Genomic DNA, 18646 nt, shown 5'->3' with positions numbered 1-18646 from the left:
ATGGGATGGCGCATTATCGTGATGCAGAATCCAATTATCAGCAATGTTGGCACGGACGCGAAGAACTCTTTTACGAAGTCTTTCTAAAATTTCTTTGTAGTAATATTGGTTAACTGTTTGTCCAGGAGGCACCCACCCTTTATGAACAATTCCCTTGGAATCAAAGAAGCACACAAGCATGCATTTCACTTTTGGCTTTGACAAGCGAGCTTTTTTTGGTCTGGGTGATCCCTTTGGGAACCGCTGCTAACTTTGGCGTTTTGTCTCTAGATCGTACTTAAAAAACCAACTTTCACCACCAGTGATAACACGGATCAACAATTCTGGATTGATTTCCGTTTGCTCTAACTGATCGGCTGCCACACTTTTCTGTGTTTCTCGCTGTTATGGTGCGAGATTTTTGGGGACCATTTTTGCACAAATCTTTCTCATACCAAGATCTTCAGTTATTATTAGACGGACCGTTTCTCGATTGATGTTCAGTTCTTCTGCAATCATTTTCACGGATAATCTTCGACCAGATCGTACGAGTTCACGCAGCCTGGCCAAGTTGACATCTGTCCGTGATGTTGATGGTCGTCCACTGCGGTATTCATCTTCAACATTCGTTCTGCATTTATTAAACAATTTATGCCAACGAAAAACTTGAGCTCTTGACGTAACCCTCCTCTCCAAAAGCTTTCTGAAGCTTACCGTAAGTGGTCGTCGCGTTTTCACCCAATTTAACGCAAAAAGAAACGGCATACCGTTGCGCTATATTATGCGATTTCATTTCCATGACGAGAGGCACAAACGCATGTTAACTTGTAAATAGTCCTCACGAGTCTGCCGCCGGATGACGTTGTGCAAATCCCACAATATTCCCTCGGAGCAACTGTCGGACATCATCAGGTGGTTGAACCTCGCTGATCCTACCCAGCCACCAGCGAGGTTCAACCACCTCGGAGCAACTGTCGGACATCATCAGGTGGTTGAACCTCGCTGATCCTACCCAGCCACCAGCGAAGTTCAACCACCTCGGAGCAACTGTCGGACATCATCAGGTGGTTGAACCTCGCTGATCCTACCCAGCCACCAGCGAAGTTCAACCACCTCGGAGCAACTGTCGGACATCATCAGGTGGTTGAACTTCGCTGATCCTACCCAGCCACCAGCGAGGTTCAACCACCTCGGAGCAACTGTCGGACACCATCAGGTGGTTGAACCTCGCTGATCCTACCCAGCCACCAGCGAGGTTCAACCACCTGATGATGTCCGACAGTTGCTCCGAGGGAATATTGTGGGATTTGCACAACGTCATCCGGCGGCACACCCGTGAAGACTGTTTACTACACATCCGCCGGGAAAGCCTGAAGAGTCACACATGTTAACTTATTACAGTACAACTAACGACTGAGCAGCTGCATCGATGTGCCGCTTGGACTAGAAGCAGCTTATAGACCAAGGTCAAAGATATTGTGCCTGCGCATGCCTGCACGGTTGCCACATCTTGCAAAGAAAATCAGTATCATTACTTTATTGTCGCACCTCGTGTATCACAAAACATGAAACAAAACAGGAGCGCTGCCTGTATGCTTATTCTTGGGCAAATATGACGCTTCAGATAAATTATTAACACTGGAAGCTACATTTATTTTCTTAATATGTACTTAAAATAAATCTAAGAATGAGGAATGGTTCAAATGGGTCGAATGGCTCGGAACACTATGGGACTTAACTTCTGAGGTCATCAGTCCCCTAGAACTTAGAACTACTTAAACCTAACTAACCTAAGGACATCACACACATCCATGCCCGAGGTAGGATTCGAACCTGCGGCCGTAGCGGTCGCGCGGTTCCAAACTGTAGCGCCGAGAACCGCTCGGCCACTCCGTGCCGGCTAAGAATGAGAATCTCTCTTTAAATTATACAACGATTCTAAAGGAGGCGCCAGAAAGCCAGAGGTTATATCGTGCCCTATCTTCCGAGGCGGAGTCTACGTATGCACAGCCAGTGCAGTAATATCTTGTTATCGGCCTGTACAAAATTATTCGGTCGGGAGCTGCCTCTGCCATATACTCTTAACGCTCCAACGATACGTTCCCGCGTTCCATCAAGTGTTAGCATAGTTCCCTTTCCTTTAGTTTGATACTTCTGCCAAAGTTTGCAGACTGGAATGTGACGGTTCGCGTCAAGTTGCTCCCTGAAGCGAGTCGGGCGGTTCCCCCGCGAGAGTACTTGAGGACCCCTGGGGACGAGCAGAGTGGAGGAGTTCTCAGGGGGCCAGTGGGTCGACGGCTGGCGCCAACTCCGGTTCGCAAGAACCTCCAACTCGGCCCCGAGCCTTAATTGCCAAAGACACTGCGCCTTGCCGGCACGCCGCCTTCATTTAAATACGCAGCGCAAGAAACGCCGGCGGTCACGGCGGCCTCGTTGCAGGCGCCATTAGAATGCAGTGCACCGCTGCTTGCCCTCCGTGATTTTTGCGAATCGCGCTCAAATGGAGAGAGCGAACTGCCGGCGCTAATAACAGGCAGCCGCTTATTACAGAAGCGGCCGTAGCTGCAACCGCTGCCAACGCTGTCTCGCGTACGAAACGGACTGGATTAAAGTGACACTAACTGCTTCATCCACCTACCGATGATGATGATCAAACTAAATCCCGTGGCGAGTCTCGATGGATAATTAACACTGCAACGTTTGGAATGGATGCCGAACAGCCTATAATAATGACAGCATCTTAACGTGTGTCTATGAAAAGAACGATTACACTAAGCTGACAAAGTCATAGGGTAGCGATATGCACATATGCAGATGGCGGTAGTAGTGGGTAAACACGGTACGAGGGTGATGTAGGGAAGCAGCCTACTCACGCCTTATAAAATTCACATCAGTCTTTCCATTGTGTGCCAGCCAGTCCGCTGTAACTAGCTCTGACGTCATAAATGTTGCGCAATACTTTAAAAATCAAATAAATAACCGAAAACGTTTCTAGCATGTCAGGAGTAATACTAAATCAATATGTGTTGTATATTAGTTCAATAACTTGAACCATTTTCGAAATTTGGACGTTTTTCTGTAAAAATCATTGGCGCAACAGAAAAGAGCTAGAAACTTAAAAATTTATATTTAGATTCCTTTTGCATAATAATTTAGTAGAAACAGTATTCTGTATCTCACAAATTAAAATTTAAGTTGAAATTCATGATTTTCTGGTTTTTATCTTAAAATTTAAGGAAGCCAGATAGATTAAGTAGGCGAATAAATAATTTAATGTTTAAATTTAAGTAGAAGGGAGATCCGCTATAATCATAAAGATGTGAGAAGTTTCAACTGAATAACTGTAAAACTATAGCGATAGCCTATCTCCAAAGGGCAAGTTCAGAGCTCGTCTACTGTGTGTAGTGTTATTAAATTAATTCTCTCGCCCAAAATATTTGACTTAGCCACGTCAGACTTTTATTATGATTACTTATCTGTGTGCTGATTGCATATTTAAATTGAGAGCTTCATCGGCCATCAGCAAAGGAAGCAATGATTTATTCGATAACTTAAAGTGGTGCATTACTAGCCCAGTGGCTAGTTGGGAGAGCAGATTTGATCAGACGTTCCCTTAGCCGTCGGCACCGCGGCTTTATATGTAAGAACGCTGCGTGAAAGTAAGTAGGCCCCAGTTCTCTCCAGACGTTGTTTAGCGCACCACCTGTGCCGGGAGACGCGTCGCGTCGGTATCGTTGATATAAACAGCCCCGGATGCAGTAATAAGTTACTCGGGATACGCGTAACCATGAAATCGTTTTCGAGTGAAGTGTTAATTTTGGGATGACGTTAATGATCTATCTTTAGCTTGCGGATGTCGTATTTTCACGTGCCGCCGCAGGACAGACATTCTACCATTATTAGCATGGCGTTTGATGAACATTATCATCAAATTATGGCGGACATTCACTTAATCATTTAATTTGAACAGTTATAGTTGCATCAGCGCATTAGACTCTGAACTGCTCTGGTAGTTGGATTCTGTGGATTCTTTCGGTCTGTGACTTTCAGAATATAGTGAACATTTTAGAGAGAATGGTTTTTGATTATGAATCCCAGAAAATCACCTAATTCCTCAGAGCTATAAGCTGTAGCTATAAATGTATTTCTCAGATGAAGTGGGCACTAGGAATTCTAATTACAGGCTTCACGTTTTGCTAATCACTTTCTGGTTGCCAATATTGTAGTTAGAGAGCCAGTGTTGAGAACGGCAAACAACAGCATTAAATATATAATAGGAACATTAACAATTATTCCACCTGCCGCCCCACAATGAGTCAAATGAAAACTTTAAATATTTTTTAAAAATATTATTTATTGTGCAGAAGTGGTACAAAGCTGTATCACTTTTCAACACAATCTCCCCCACGCTCAATGCAAGTCCTCCAGCGCTTACAAAGTGCATAAATTCCTCTAGAAAAAAATTCTTTTGGTAGTCGTAGAACCACTTATGCACCGCGTGACGTACCTCTTCATCAGAACGGAACTTCTTTCCTCCCATTGCGTCTTTGAGTGGTCCAAACATATGGAAATCACTTGGGGCAAGGTCTGGTGAGTATGTTGGATGTGGGAAGACACTCAAAATGCAGGTCTGTGATTGTTGCAACTGTTGTACGGGCAGTGTGGGGCCTTGCATTGTCATGTTGCAAAAGGACACCTGCTGACAGAAATCCACATCGCTTTGATTTGATTGCAGGCCGCATATGATTTTTTAGGAGATCTGTGTATGATGCATTGGTGACAGTGGTCCGTCTAGGCATGTAATGACGCCTTTTTTTCCCAAAAGAGTGTCAACATAACCTTCCCTGCTGATGGTTCTGTTCGAAACTTCTTTGGTTCGGATGATAACGAATGGCGCCATTCCATGCACTCCTCATTTCCGGTTGGTGGAAGTGAACCCAGATTTCGTCCCCAGTAACGATTCTTGCGACAAAGCCATCACCTTCTCGTTCAAAGCGCCAAAGACGTTTTTCATAAGCATCAACAAGTCGATCTCTCATTTCAGGAGTCAGCTGCCGTGGCACCCATCTTGCAGACACTTTGTGAAACTGGAGCACATCATGCACAGTGTGGTGTGCTGACGCATGACTAATCTGTAAACATGCTGCAGTGTCATTCAGTGTGACTCGACGGTTTTCCTTCACTATGGCTTCAACTGCTGCAATGTTCTGTGGAGTCACAACTCCTTGTGCCTGACCTGGACGAGGAGCATCTTCCACTGAAGTCACACCATTTGCGAACTTCCTACTCCATTCGTAGACTTGTTGCTGTGACAAACATGCATCACCGTACTGAACCTTCATTCGTCGATAAATTTCAACAGGTTTCACACCTACACTAAGCAAAAACCGAATAACAGAACGCTGTTCTTCCCTGGTGCAAGTCGCAAGTGGGGCGGCCACCTTTATACTGAGATTCCGACAGTATGTGTGCATCTGCACTATGCTGCCACCTACAGGCCATTCTGCACGCTGTTTGTAGCACGCTTACCAACTTACAGGATAACGGCGCGAAATTTCGATTTGTTATTACAATTTTAAGGTTTTCATTTGACGCACCCTTGTATAAAAGGGCAGCTGTCATTTGTACTCAGGTGATTCATGTGAAAATGTTTCGGAGGTGTTATGGCCGCACGACGGGAATTAACAGAATTTGAAGCCATTTTGACTATTTTTCGACCGTGACTGTCTCAAAATATATGTCAAGGTTTTTAACTACCGTAACCAGTCACAAAATTTGTTAACTAACGTACACTCCTGGAAATGGAAAAAAGAACACATTGACACCGGTGTGTCAGACCCACCATACTTGTTCCGGACACTGCGAGAGGGCTGTACAAGCAATGATCACACGCACGGCACAGCGGACACACCAGGAACCACGGTATTGGCCGTCGAATGGCGCTAGCTGCGCAGCATTTGTGCACCGCCGCCGTCAGTGTCAGCCAGTTTGCCGTGGCATACGGAGCTCCATCGCAGTCTTTAACACTGGTAGCATGCCGCGACAGCGTGGACGTGAACCGTATGTGCAGTTGACGGACTTTGAGCGAGGGCGTATAGTGGGCATGCGGGAGGCCGGGTGGACGTACCGCCGAATTGCTCAACACGTGGGGCGTGAGGTCTCCACAGTACATCGATGTTGTCGCCAGTGGTCGGCGGAAGGTGCACGTGCCCGTCGACCTGGGACCGGACCGCAGCGACGCACGGATGCACGCCAAGACCGTAGGATCCTACGCAGTGCCGTAGGGGACCGCACCGCCACTTCCCAGCAAATTAGGGACACTGTTGCTCCTGGGGTATCGGCGAGGACCATTCGCAACCGTCTCCATGAAGCTGGGCTACGGTCCCGCACACCGTTAGGCCGTCTTCCGCTCACGCCCCAACATCGTGCAGCCCGCCTCCAGTGGTGTCGCGACAGGCGTGAATGGAAGGACGAATGGAGACGTGTCGTCTTCAGCGATGAGAGTCGCTTCTGACTTGGTGCCAATGATGGTCGTATGCGTGTTTGGCGCCGTGCAGGTGAGCGCCACAATCAGGACTGCATACGACCGAGGCACACAGGGCCAACACCCGGCATCATGGTGTGGGGAGCGATCTCCTACACTGGCCGTACACCACTGGTGATCGTCGAGGGGACACTGAATAGTGCACGGTACATCCAAACCGTCATCGAACCCATCGTTCTACCATTCCTAGACCGGCAAGGGAACTTGCTGTTCCAACAGGACAATGCACGTCCGCATGTATCCCGTGCCACCCAACGTGCTCTAGAAGGTGTAAGTCAACTACCCTGGCCAGCAAGATCTCCGGATCTGTCCCCCATTGAGCATGTTTGGGACTGGATGAAGCGTCGTCTCACGCGGTCTGCACGTCCAGCACGAACGCTGGTCCAACTGAGGCGCCAGGTGGAAATGGCATGGCAAGCCGTTCCACAGGACTACATCCAGCATCTCTACGATCGTCTCCATGGGAGAATAGCAGCCTGCATTGCTGCGAAAGGTGGATATACACTGTACTAGTGCCGACATTGTGCATGCTCTGTTGCCTGTGTCTATGTGCCTGTGGTTCTGTCAGTGTGATCATGTGATGTATCTGACCCCAGGAATGTGTCAATAAAGTTTCCCCTTCCTGGGACAATGAATTCACGGTGTTCTTATTTCAATTTCCAGGAGTGTATTATTTATTTACTGTGAGGCATGTTTCGAGGGTATACCTCATCATAAGGCTATATGACATTACAAAAACACAATTTCACAGACTTTGAACGTGCAGTGGTAGTTGGTTTCCATTTTGGAAACCGTCAGGGAATTCAGTATTCCGAGATTCACAGTGTGAAGAGTGTGCCGAGAATAGCACAGTTCAGCTATAACATCTAACCATGGACAACGCAGTGGCCAAAGGCTTTCATTTAACGACCGAGAGCAGCGGCATTTACCTAGAGCTGTCAGTGCTAATAGACGAGCAACACTTATTGAAACAACCGCATAAATCAGTGTGGGATGTACGACGAACGTATCCGTTAGGACAGTGCGGCGAAAGGCATTATTCGGCTCCAGTGTATTATTATCTGTACAAATATCTGATGAAGGATACTGAGTAGTGACATTTGCTATTTGCTAACTATTCGAATGACTGTGTGCCGCCGGACGCTGTGGCCGAGCGGTACTAGGCGCTTCAGTCCGGAACCGCGCAGCTGCTACGGTCGTAGGTTCGAATCCCGCCTCGAGCATGGATGTGTGTGATGTCCTTAGGTTAGTTAGGTTTAAATTGTTCTAAGACTAGGGGACTGATGACCTCAGATGCCAAGTCCCATAGCGCTTAGAGCCATCTGAACCATTTGAATTTGACTGTGTGCCTCCCTACCCGCCATGGTTTCCCTTTATCTTATTCTCACGTTGTCTAAGAGTCTTCCATATTAAGCAAAGCAATTTAGGAATCATCTCCACTTGACCGCCTCCAATTAAAATAAAATTTTGTACATATGTTTCTTATAAAATGAAATTAAGCCGAGGAAAATTTAGGCTCACGATACAAATAATTCAAGGCATCGTATTTTAACCACCTCCGCTGTGTCTTCAAAAGAAGCGAAACGTTGTCTATTACAGACCTTTCTTATGATACAAAAATTTAAAAAAATTGGCGGGTACTATATAGCAATAAGACATCAAAGTATGAACATATTTGGTACGAAAAGTTTAGACTGTTTCTCTACATTTTAATAGCTTCTAGAACACTCGCAAGAACTGACGCAGATCAGCTGAATTCATAAAACTAGCTTCTCTGTGGAAGTAGTAAAAGGCATTTTGCTAGCCAAAAATTAACTGTAGTCACAAAATGGCTGAGAAACTGCCAGAATTGGGCTTTTCCTCAACTGTGACTTCACGAAGCAAAAACATTTTTGAATGACAGAACCCTGAAACGTTAACAGTGTGTTCAGGGCAAAAAGTTGGATATCCTATCCAAATTCCCCTCTTAAATTACGACTAGTTTCAATTTGAAACAGTCTCCAATTTGACCAAACCGCTCTTCGAGGTGGCACATTTGCAATGGAGCGTTAATCACTGCGGAGGAAGGTCGTAAAAAGTAGCACGAAATCAGCAGAAGGAATCTCTCCTGAGTTCTAAAAAGCTACTAGCTAGAACATTGACTGTGCGTAGGGGGTTAAACAGAACGGTGTACAATGGTCGGCCAGCTCCCTATAAGCCACAAATTTCTACAGTCAGTTCTAAGCGACGCTTGAGATCGCGTGAAGAGAGACGTCACTGCACAATGGACGATTGGGAACGACTAATTTAGAGTGATGAATCGCGCTATTCCCTGGAGTAATCCGATGGAAGGGTTGGGGTTTGGCAAATGTCTGGACAAAGCTACCTGCCAACACGTGTAGTGCCAAAAGTAAACACACAGGAGGAGGTATGAATCACGGTTTCCGCGGTTAGCGTGTCCCCTTATTGTGCATAAGACGACGATGTACGCGGAAAAATATAAATACATTTTACAGAATTGTGTGCCGACTACCTTTCGGAAATGATGATTGTATCAACATTACAATTCACGCGTCCGCAGCTCGTGGTCGTGCGGTAGCGTTCTCGCTTCCCGCGCCCGGGTTCGATTCCTAGCGGGGTCAGGGCTTTTCTCTGCCTCGTGATGACTGGGTGTTGTGTGATGTCCTTAGGTTAGTTAGGTTTAAGTAGTTCTAAGTTCTAGGGGACTGATGACCATAGAAGTTAAGTCCAATAGTGCTCAGAGCCATTTGAACCATTTTTTAACAATTCACGCTGTCATAAAGCAGCATCTGTGAGGCAATGATCTGTGGACAATGACTATTGTGAAATGGACTTGCATGCCCAGAGTCCCGACTGGAACCCAATGGAACATGTGGAACCCTAGCGTCGAACATCACTATGTTCTCTTGTTTCGGCTCCTCACAAACAAAGGGCTGCCGTTCCTCCACAGACATTCAGATATCTCCTTGAAAGTGTCCCCACCAGAGTTCAAGCCGTCATAATGGCGATTGTCGGACACATCACGTATTGGTTCAAAAATGGTTCAAATGGCTCTGAGCACTATGGGACTCAACTGCTGTGGTCATAAGTCCCCTAGAACTTAGAACTACTTAAACTTAACTAACCTAAGGACATCACACACATCCATGCCCGAGGCAGGATTCGAACCTGCGACCGTAGCGGTCGTGCGGTTCCAGACTGTAGCGCCTTTAACCGCTCGGCCACTTCGGCCGGCATCACGTATTGGCTCTGAGCACTATGGGACTTAACACCTAACTAACCTAAGGACATCACACAACACCCAGTCATCTCGAGGCAGAGACAATCCCTGACCCCGCCCAGGAATCGAACCCGGGAACCCGGGCGCGGGAAGCGAGAACGCTACCGCCATCACGTATTAATGTCCACTAGTAGCTGTCCAGATACTTTCGATCAGATAGTGCACGATATGTCGAGTAGACGAGACACGACTTTTAAATTTCGTGTTTGTAATTTGGATTTTATATTTTCCACTGTAGTTCCTATAGATGAAGTCATAAGTGAAACCGGCCTTGTGGCCGAGCGGTTCTAGGCGCTTCAGTCTGGAACTACGCGACCGCTGCGGTCGCAGGTTCGAATCCTGCCTCGGGCGTGGATGTGTGTGATGTCCTTAGGTTAAGTTAGGTTTAAGTAGTTCTAAGTTTTAGGGAAAAAAGAAGAAAATCTTCAAATTATTAAAGGTATTTATTCGATAAAGCTGTGGGACCCTCATTTCCCAAATTAATTCCTGCAGCAAAACCGACCTGACCCGCACACTGCATTACACAGTCTTAAACATACGAAATGCCACTCGCTGCAGTGATTTCATTTTCGGGCCTATCGGATACGTAGAATGACTAAATAAGTTCAGTGGCCATAAAACTTCATTAGCATAAATTGCATGAACTATACTGGCCGTTTTACAATCACATTTATAAACATGTTACACAAATGCAATTCAGTATTTGCAGCGGGCGATGCGTGTCTCGTGCGAACGAACAGCAGCAGCGGGTCACGTTGTCCGCAGCAAATGTGGACATTACCATATTTCTCTCGGAACCACGGAGCACAAGGCAATAACACAGAAAGTCGGTGGAAACACCGCTTAATGCAATACCTGTCGGTGGCGGGGCCATTACGGTACAGTAATCTACACCAAATCACGTTCAGCTAATGAAGGCAGTACCTGGACCATGTACCAAAGCAGAACGCATAGTTTTGGTTGATATGTGACGACAGCTGACAATTTTTTGATTCCGCCAGCACTTCTTAGTGTTAATAAAATGTAGGTAAACTGAAAACATATGTACGGAAATACCTCTTCTCCCGTGACATTAATCTAAAACATTACGTCAAAATTATTAAACTCAATTCAGACAAGTTTAATACATTTTCAGTGTCATATACCGGTTGAAAATTTCTTGTTGACCTGCCTACGCCTGTAATGCATGACATGAGATTTCTGTTTTTAGCAATTACAGTGTGCGTATCATCGTGTTGTTCTGAACATCTTACTCCTCCACAGATGAATGTCTGTGAAGTGAAATCGGCAACAGGACATTTCTTCTTAAACCGCAACGATGTGTACTGTGGGTGCGCATCAACGCAGTTCTGTTACAAACTGGAGTGGACGTATAAAGTTGTCGAGTAGTGAACATTAAAAAACAATTAAGGCGTGACACTGGGTGTTGTCTGTATACAGCAACCCTTTGTCAGTCGCTTGGTTGTCTAGAAGAGTGTCGGGAACAGAGTGACGATTCTCGATTAATCATGAAGATACTGCTAAACCACTTCTGGACGATATAATCATTTTAAATAGCTTCCGTAAGATGTCAAAATCTACTTTAAATATGACTCAGAAAATTACTCATGCAACTGTTTTTAGAAATGGCCACCGATTCTACAAGAATGAAATTTATATGGCCGCCCGTTGGTTCAGCATCTTATGCTAAACTACTGTGAGCGGTTTCTCATTCGTGCATAAAAATTTCACTGTGATGAGACATTTTGGAAATCTAAAATTTTTCACTATATGAAATAATTCTACTTATCGCCTAATTGAAAGATCTGAAAAAAGGGAAGATAAGACTGTTGGGAAGCTGTAATATGACTTTACTTCATTGAATGACTAGTTTTGATAGCATTGTCCTATCAGGCCACCATAACTGAGTCATGCCGGCAAACTGGCGAACCGCTGTCATTGTGTGCCATGCATAATGAAGCACTGTACGCAGCTGTACTTGGGCCGGTGCAATTGACATTGCTTATAATGTTTAAGTTATTCATGGCACATGACAGCGAATCGCCATAGTTAGCCAGATGACTCAATTACGCTACCTGATGATTACAACGCTGTGCCAATTAGCCGCTGGATAGAGAGAAGCCATGTTGCAGTGTCCCTGCAGCCATGTCTCCCTTTTTCAAATAATCGCAAGCGGCGCAGCACCATTTGCACAAAAATCTAAAGAAGTTTTCAATATTAAACCCGCAGGCTTTATTTCTAAGTCCTCTCTATTCAAATGTGCAAGTGTATGTGCTCGTGGAATATTTGCCGCAAAAGTTTATTGTATCTAAGATAGACTTTTTTCCCCACAGTTTCGTAGATACCTTGTAGATTGACATGATTGGGACTCTAAGACGCTTTTATACCAACAATTCAGTAGCTACAAACAAGGTTCTAAATAAACTAGTATCAGACGAAAGGTAAATATACGAGTGCAGAAAATACAGGGTATTACGGGTACAAGCGCTGATTTTTTACTGGTGGCTGAGGACAAGGTACTGAACAACATTTACATCAGTATTTACTTCATTTGCAGACTAATAATTGTAGCTACTAATACGAGGTGTGATTGAAAAGTTTCTTACATGCTACTGTGATGCATCTCCTTCAAAATAGCCCTTTTGACTGAACACACTAACAGTGTGTCCACTTTTGGAAACATTCTTGGATTTTTTTTCCCGGAAGTGTGTTAAGGACGCTCTCCGTATTTGCCTGGACGTCTTGAATCGTGTCAAACCGCTTCCCTTTCAGTGAAAATTTCAGTTCAGGAAGCCGGTCGCTGTGGCCGAGCGGTTCTAGGCTCTTCAGTCTGGAACCGCGCTGCTGCAACGGTCGCAGGTTCGAATCCTGCCTCGGGCATGGATGTATGTGATGTCCTTAGGTTAGTCAGGTTTAAGTAGTTCTAAGTCTAGGGGACTGATGACCTCAGATGTTAAGTCCCATAGTGCGCAGAGCCATTTGAACCATTTTTCAGTTCAGGAAACAGGTAGAAGTCCGCAGGGGCCATATCAGGGGAATATGGTGGTCGTGGAAGCACAGGAATTTTGAATTTGGTCAAAAATTCAACGATGGAGAAGGTAGGATGGGCCCGAGCATTGTCATGGTGTAACACCCAACTCCTGTCTTTCCAACTGCAGGACTTTTCTTCCGCACTTTTTTCGCGCAAACACTCAAGGACACATTTGTAGTATTTCTGGTTAATTGTCTGTCCTCCAGGGGTAAATTCATGATGCAAAATACTGGCAGAATCGAAAAACATTACCAACATTTTCTTCACCGTCGACCGACTTTGCCGTGCTTTCTTCGGTCGTGGTGAACCTGAAGTCTTCCACTGCGAAGACTGCACTTTGTTTTCAGGATTATATCCATATACCCACGATTCACCACCTGTAATTACTCTATTTAACAAATCTGGGCCATTTTTAGTCCGATTAATCCGTTCAAGTCAGTATTGTCTCTGGTCACTTGGCAACACTTTTGGAATGAATTTTGCGGACACTCGAGGCATGTTCAGATCTTCAGTTAAAATTGACTGAACTGCATAGAGCCGGCCGCGGTGGCTGTGCGGTTCTAGGCGCTGCACTCCGGAACCGCGGGACTGCTGCGGTCGCAGGTTCGAATCCTGCCTCGGGCATGGATGTGTGTGATGTCCTGAGGTTAGTTAGGTTTAAGTAGTTCTAAGTTCTAGGGGACTGATGACCTAAGATGTTAAGTCCCATAGTGCTCAGAGCCATTTCAACCATTTTTTTGAACTGCATAGAAACATAAATTAAGTTCATCAGCCACCTCCATAATTGTAAGTCTATAATCAGAGCGCACTAAGTCGCGAACTTTCACAACATTTTCACTCGTTTTTGTGGTGCAAGGACGGCTGGACTGTGGTTCATGTGAAAAGGATTCGCGGCTATTTTTAAAACTGTTGAAAAAAATGGAAATGCCGTGTGGCTAGGGCCTCCGGTCGGGTAGACCGTTCGCCTGGTGCAAGTCTTTCGAGTTGACGCCACTTCGGCGACTTGCGTGTCGATGGGGATGATATGATGAATGATAAGGACAACACAACACCCAGTCATCACGAGGCAGAGAAAATCCCTGGCCCCGCCGGGAATCGAACCCGGGACCCCGTGCGCGGGAAGCGAGAACGCTACCGCAAAAAACTGTTGAACCACACAAAAGCATTTGACTGACTCATACAATTATCTCCAAAAGCTGATTTTAATAGTTCGTAAGTCTCAGAAGCTGATTTCACGGTTTTAAAACAAAATTTCACACAAACTCGGTGCTCCGTTTTTACATCCATTTTTACGCAGACAGAATCCGGCAACAAGCCCTAATAGAATAAACGCTGTTTCCTGTCAGAGGGCGTTCAAGGACAACGAAATGACTCATTCCCCACCCTCCCTGTACCTGCCCACCAAACCAGTAAGCAGTAGCGGATCCATTCTTAAAACTTTCGCATCACACCTCGTAGTAGTATGTTTTTAGGTTGGTTAGTACCTCCAAGTACATATGACAAGAGCAAGCCATTAATGCTTTTTTCGCCTGGACAGCAGGTCTGGTGTTGAAGTGTGAACGCTTGGACACAAAAGGGTTAGTATATACTGACAAGGGCAGTTCGCTTAGTGGTGAAATTACGACTGTGCAGAAAACATAAGGTAGTAAATTGTGTGACGTGTTTGTGGGAATACTGTTAGACGCAGAGAAAGAACAAGTAACACACTGAAATGGGTACATGTTAAGGTACCAGTTTCTACAATGTCTGCACTTATATCCCTAAAACTCTGTACGTCAGAAAAATATATTGCAACGAAAACCTATACTAGATGAAGCACGATATAGAAAGCGTATGACTTAGGTATAGTGCCAGTAAAGCAACAAGCACTACTAAGGTTTACACCACAGTTGTGAAAACTTCCGTTACTTCGTTCAAATATTCATTTAACAAATTAAGGGTTGCATCTTGGTGACACTAAGTGAACTAAATTGTGGCGGGACAACGAAAAAAGAAATGGCTGTCATGGGACGCCAATACGAGATGGCGACAGTGCGTGTGGGCAGAAATCTTGGCTACAGTGTTTCTGACCGTGTGTTTGGCACACAGTATTCGAGTCATAGCGCCTTTAGCGTCATTTCACAGCTATGGAGAACATTCAGGGAGAGAGGGAATATTGAACTACACCTAAGACACTCCGTCGCTTGAAGGATATAACTACTAAATTGTCGGCCAATTTTCAAACAAATGGTCAATGCCGAAACGATGCTAAAGACTTTTTTTCCCTTCTTCAAGTAAATTTGTTACATGCAGACAGGAAGCGTATATTCACTGTTTTTATGAGATAGGACAAGTTTTTGGGGTTCGAGTGATTCAACTGTCCTGTCAAAGTGCCTGAGTATGAAGCCATCTATCTTCGAAATCGGTAGCGAGTAAAACTTAATGCAATAAATACTACTGCATACAGGAGGGAAAAATGACTTTCGACAATACATCACTGTACCTTCCATCAATATCGAAGAAGGAAGATTAACTGCACGATGTTCGCGAACTAGTCCCCACGCAGAAGGTGACTTCATTACCTAATCTTCACGGTAAATGATAACAGCCAAAACAGTTGCAGGATAAAGATTTAATAAAACTGTTGACCACGGTTTCGGTATATATAAATATACCTTCATCAGAAGTAAAATACCTAAAATGACATCCCCCAATGGAGTTAATAAAACAATTGTGCCAAAGGCGTCGTCAGTAGTTAAATCATCATCTCCATTTATACAACGTGATTATGGACCTTGTGTCCATAATCATGTTGTATAAATGGAGATGATGTTCAACATGATTATGGACCCTGTGTCCATAATCATGCTGTATAAATGGAGATGATGTTTTAACTACTGACGACGCCTTTGGCACAATTGTTTTATTAATCTCCATTGGGGGATGTAATTTTAGGTATTTTACTTCTGATGAAGGTATATTTATATATACCGAAACCGTGGTCAAGAATTTTAATCTTTATCCTGCAACTGTTTTGGCTGTCATCATTTACCGTGAAGAATTTCAACAGTTGCTGTTTTAGCCATGTTTAAAATCTTGTCATTATCTAATGCAGCGTTACATCCATGCGTGCTGCAGCGAGAGGGCGGAAGGAAAATTACCTCCAGATAGCTGCGTAATGTACCACATAATAGTTTCACGTGAGGAGCTTCACTGTCTGCTGTACTCAACAGATAATAATTGTTAAAAACTAATTTTAGAAATTTTAATAACTTGACTTGGCGTTAAAAAACAAATCATTGCATGCAGTGCTTTACAACTAGGAAATAACGGCCGCAGGCCAAGCGTGGTTTAAAAAAACTCCTGGTAATCTCGTATAATGACGTAATTAGGCTGTCCTCCTCCACAACACCCCCCCCTTCCGTTGTTCACCTCCTGCATCCTTTGTCTTCCCACAATGCGGCTTGGACATAATTTTTTGACTGCACACTTCATAATACAGCAACCAATAGAGGGGTTTTGGTCTCGCTCGGTCATCCAAACTCCTGTTCCAGTACTTCCATACTGTAACTGTCTGCACATTAACCATATGAAATCGAAAGCGGAAGGGGCTCTGCAGTCGCCTACAGACCCTGATGTTTCGCAAGCAGAAACATGAGGATCTTGGTCTAAACGAAAATGGAGAACCCTGACTATGAAGACAGACTTGCTGTTCTTTGATATGTGAGAAGGGAGGACAGAGGTGGACGTCCCACAGGCTTCGATGCGAACGGGGTCAAAAAGTCCACTAGATAGGCACGGGGGATGAAACATATTCATGCCTTGTTCAACGAACCATCCCTGCGTTCGTCCGAAATTATTTAAAGAAAGCACCGAGAAAAGAAATCAAATGGGCATAGGGCGACTTGAATTCCGCTCCTCCAACTCCAAAAATTAAGCCACATCGCTCGATGCCCGTATGTAGTTTGAGCTAGTGCCACGCCATCGCCAGATAAATAAGTGCAGCTGTTGTTGTTGTTGTTGTTGTTGTTGTTGTTGTGGTCTTCAGTCCAGAGACTGGTTTGATGCAGCTCTCCATGCTACTCTATCCTGTACAAGCTTCTTCATCTCCCAGTACCTACTGCAACCTACATCCTTCTGAATCTGCTTAGTGTAATCATCTCTCGGGGTATCCCTCTACGATTTTTACCCTCCACGCTGCACTCCAATACTAAATTGGTGATCCCTTGATGCCTCAGGACATGTCCTACCAACCGATCCCTTCTTCTAGTCAAGTTGTGCCAAAAATTTCTCTCCTCCCCAATTCTATTCAATACCCCCTCATTAGTTATGTGATCTACCCATCTAATCTTCAGCATTCTTCTGTAGCACCACATTTCGAAAGCTTCTATTCTCTTCTTGTCTAAACTATTTATCGTCCACGTTTCACTTCCATACATGGCTACACTCCATACAAATACTTTCAGAAACGACTTCCTGACACTTAAATCTATACTCGATGCTAACAAATTTCTCTTCTTCAGAAACGCTTACCTTGCCATTGCCGTTCTACATTTTATATCCTCTCTACTTCGACGATCATCAGTGCAGCTAAGCTTTTGTAAGTATCAAAAACGGTCTACCCCATAATTGTAGCTATTGTCATGCATTGTTTAAGCTGTGCGCAAGAATAATAAGTAGTAGGTCCGAAATAACTTCAGAAATCGTCCATGATGACACAATAATGTTTTTAGAAAGGAAAAGTCAATTATAACCAATTGATGAAAAATCAGAGGTCGGAAACGCTTATGTCCAAAGATTTTGATATTGCTAATTCAATACTCTCGACTAAAAAAAAAAACAACAGAGCTAAAATTCCAAATTCCGGCAATGTTTGAGCCCAGAACTTTCTAGGCAGAGACAACAAGTACGGAAAAGGCTAAACAAGACGATACAGAAGAGACTGTGTTGCTTGTTTGGCTCAAATAAGCTAAGTCAGATAACTTTCCCACATTAGGTCCTTTATTGCTGGAAAGAGATGATGGTCTTGTGACACAAATGGGAATTCAGTTTTTTGCAATCCATCTAGTTGGAAAATTTCGAGAACAGGAACGACATATATTATAAAACGTATGCGGTGTAGCTAACCAAGCTCTATCAACTACAGATCATTTGCTGTCTAAATTGCCTTCAGTACTTCAACAACACGACGCGAAAGCTGTATTCAACGCCGACGAAACTGGTTTATTTAAGCATACTGACACAGCAAAACTTTCTCGTTTAAGAGACAATCGTGTTCAGAGAGGAGCGGGAGAGAGAGAGAGAGAGAGAGAGAGAGAGAGAGAGAGAGAGAGAGAGGAGGGGGGCGTGGACATCGTTGAGAAATCTCTAAGGAAAGAATTACGGTACTGGTAGAGTAAAATTTGTATGAATCTGAAAAACTGCCCTTGTTTGCCACTGGCAGAAGTTCAAAAGCACGAGGTTTTAAAATGTACGTACGTTAACAGTCGAATATACCAATAACATAAAAATGTGGATGGCAGCTAATATGTTAACTGATTAGATCTCAATTTGGATAAGTAATTTTTACAAGAAAAGACTAAAGTCTTAATTATTATTGAAGACCATCCGGCACTGCTTCTTTCTGGACTAAAAGCTATAATGCTCATTTCCTCCTCTCCGGTTACGGCAAGAGTTTTGCAGCTGTCTGTTCAAGGCGTTATACAAAACTTAAAATTTCAATATAGAATACAACTGATTCGAACATATTTACTAGCGACCGAAGCAAAAGATCCCTTTCACCAAGTTATCAGGTGCATTACGTATGTTGCATCCTGCATAATATTTGGGGACG

Source organism: Schistocerca cancellata, chromosome 6 (genome assembly GCF_023864275.1).
Source record: "Schistocerca cancellata isolate TAMUIC-IGC-003103 chromosome 6, iqSchCanc2.1, whole genome shotgun sequence".
Classification (NCBI taxonomy): domain Eukaryota; kingdom Metazoa; phylum Arthropoda; class Insecta; order Orthoptera; family Acrididae; genus Schistocerca; species Schistocerca cancellata.
Note: the sequence above shows the minus strand (reverse complement) of the source record.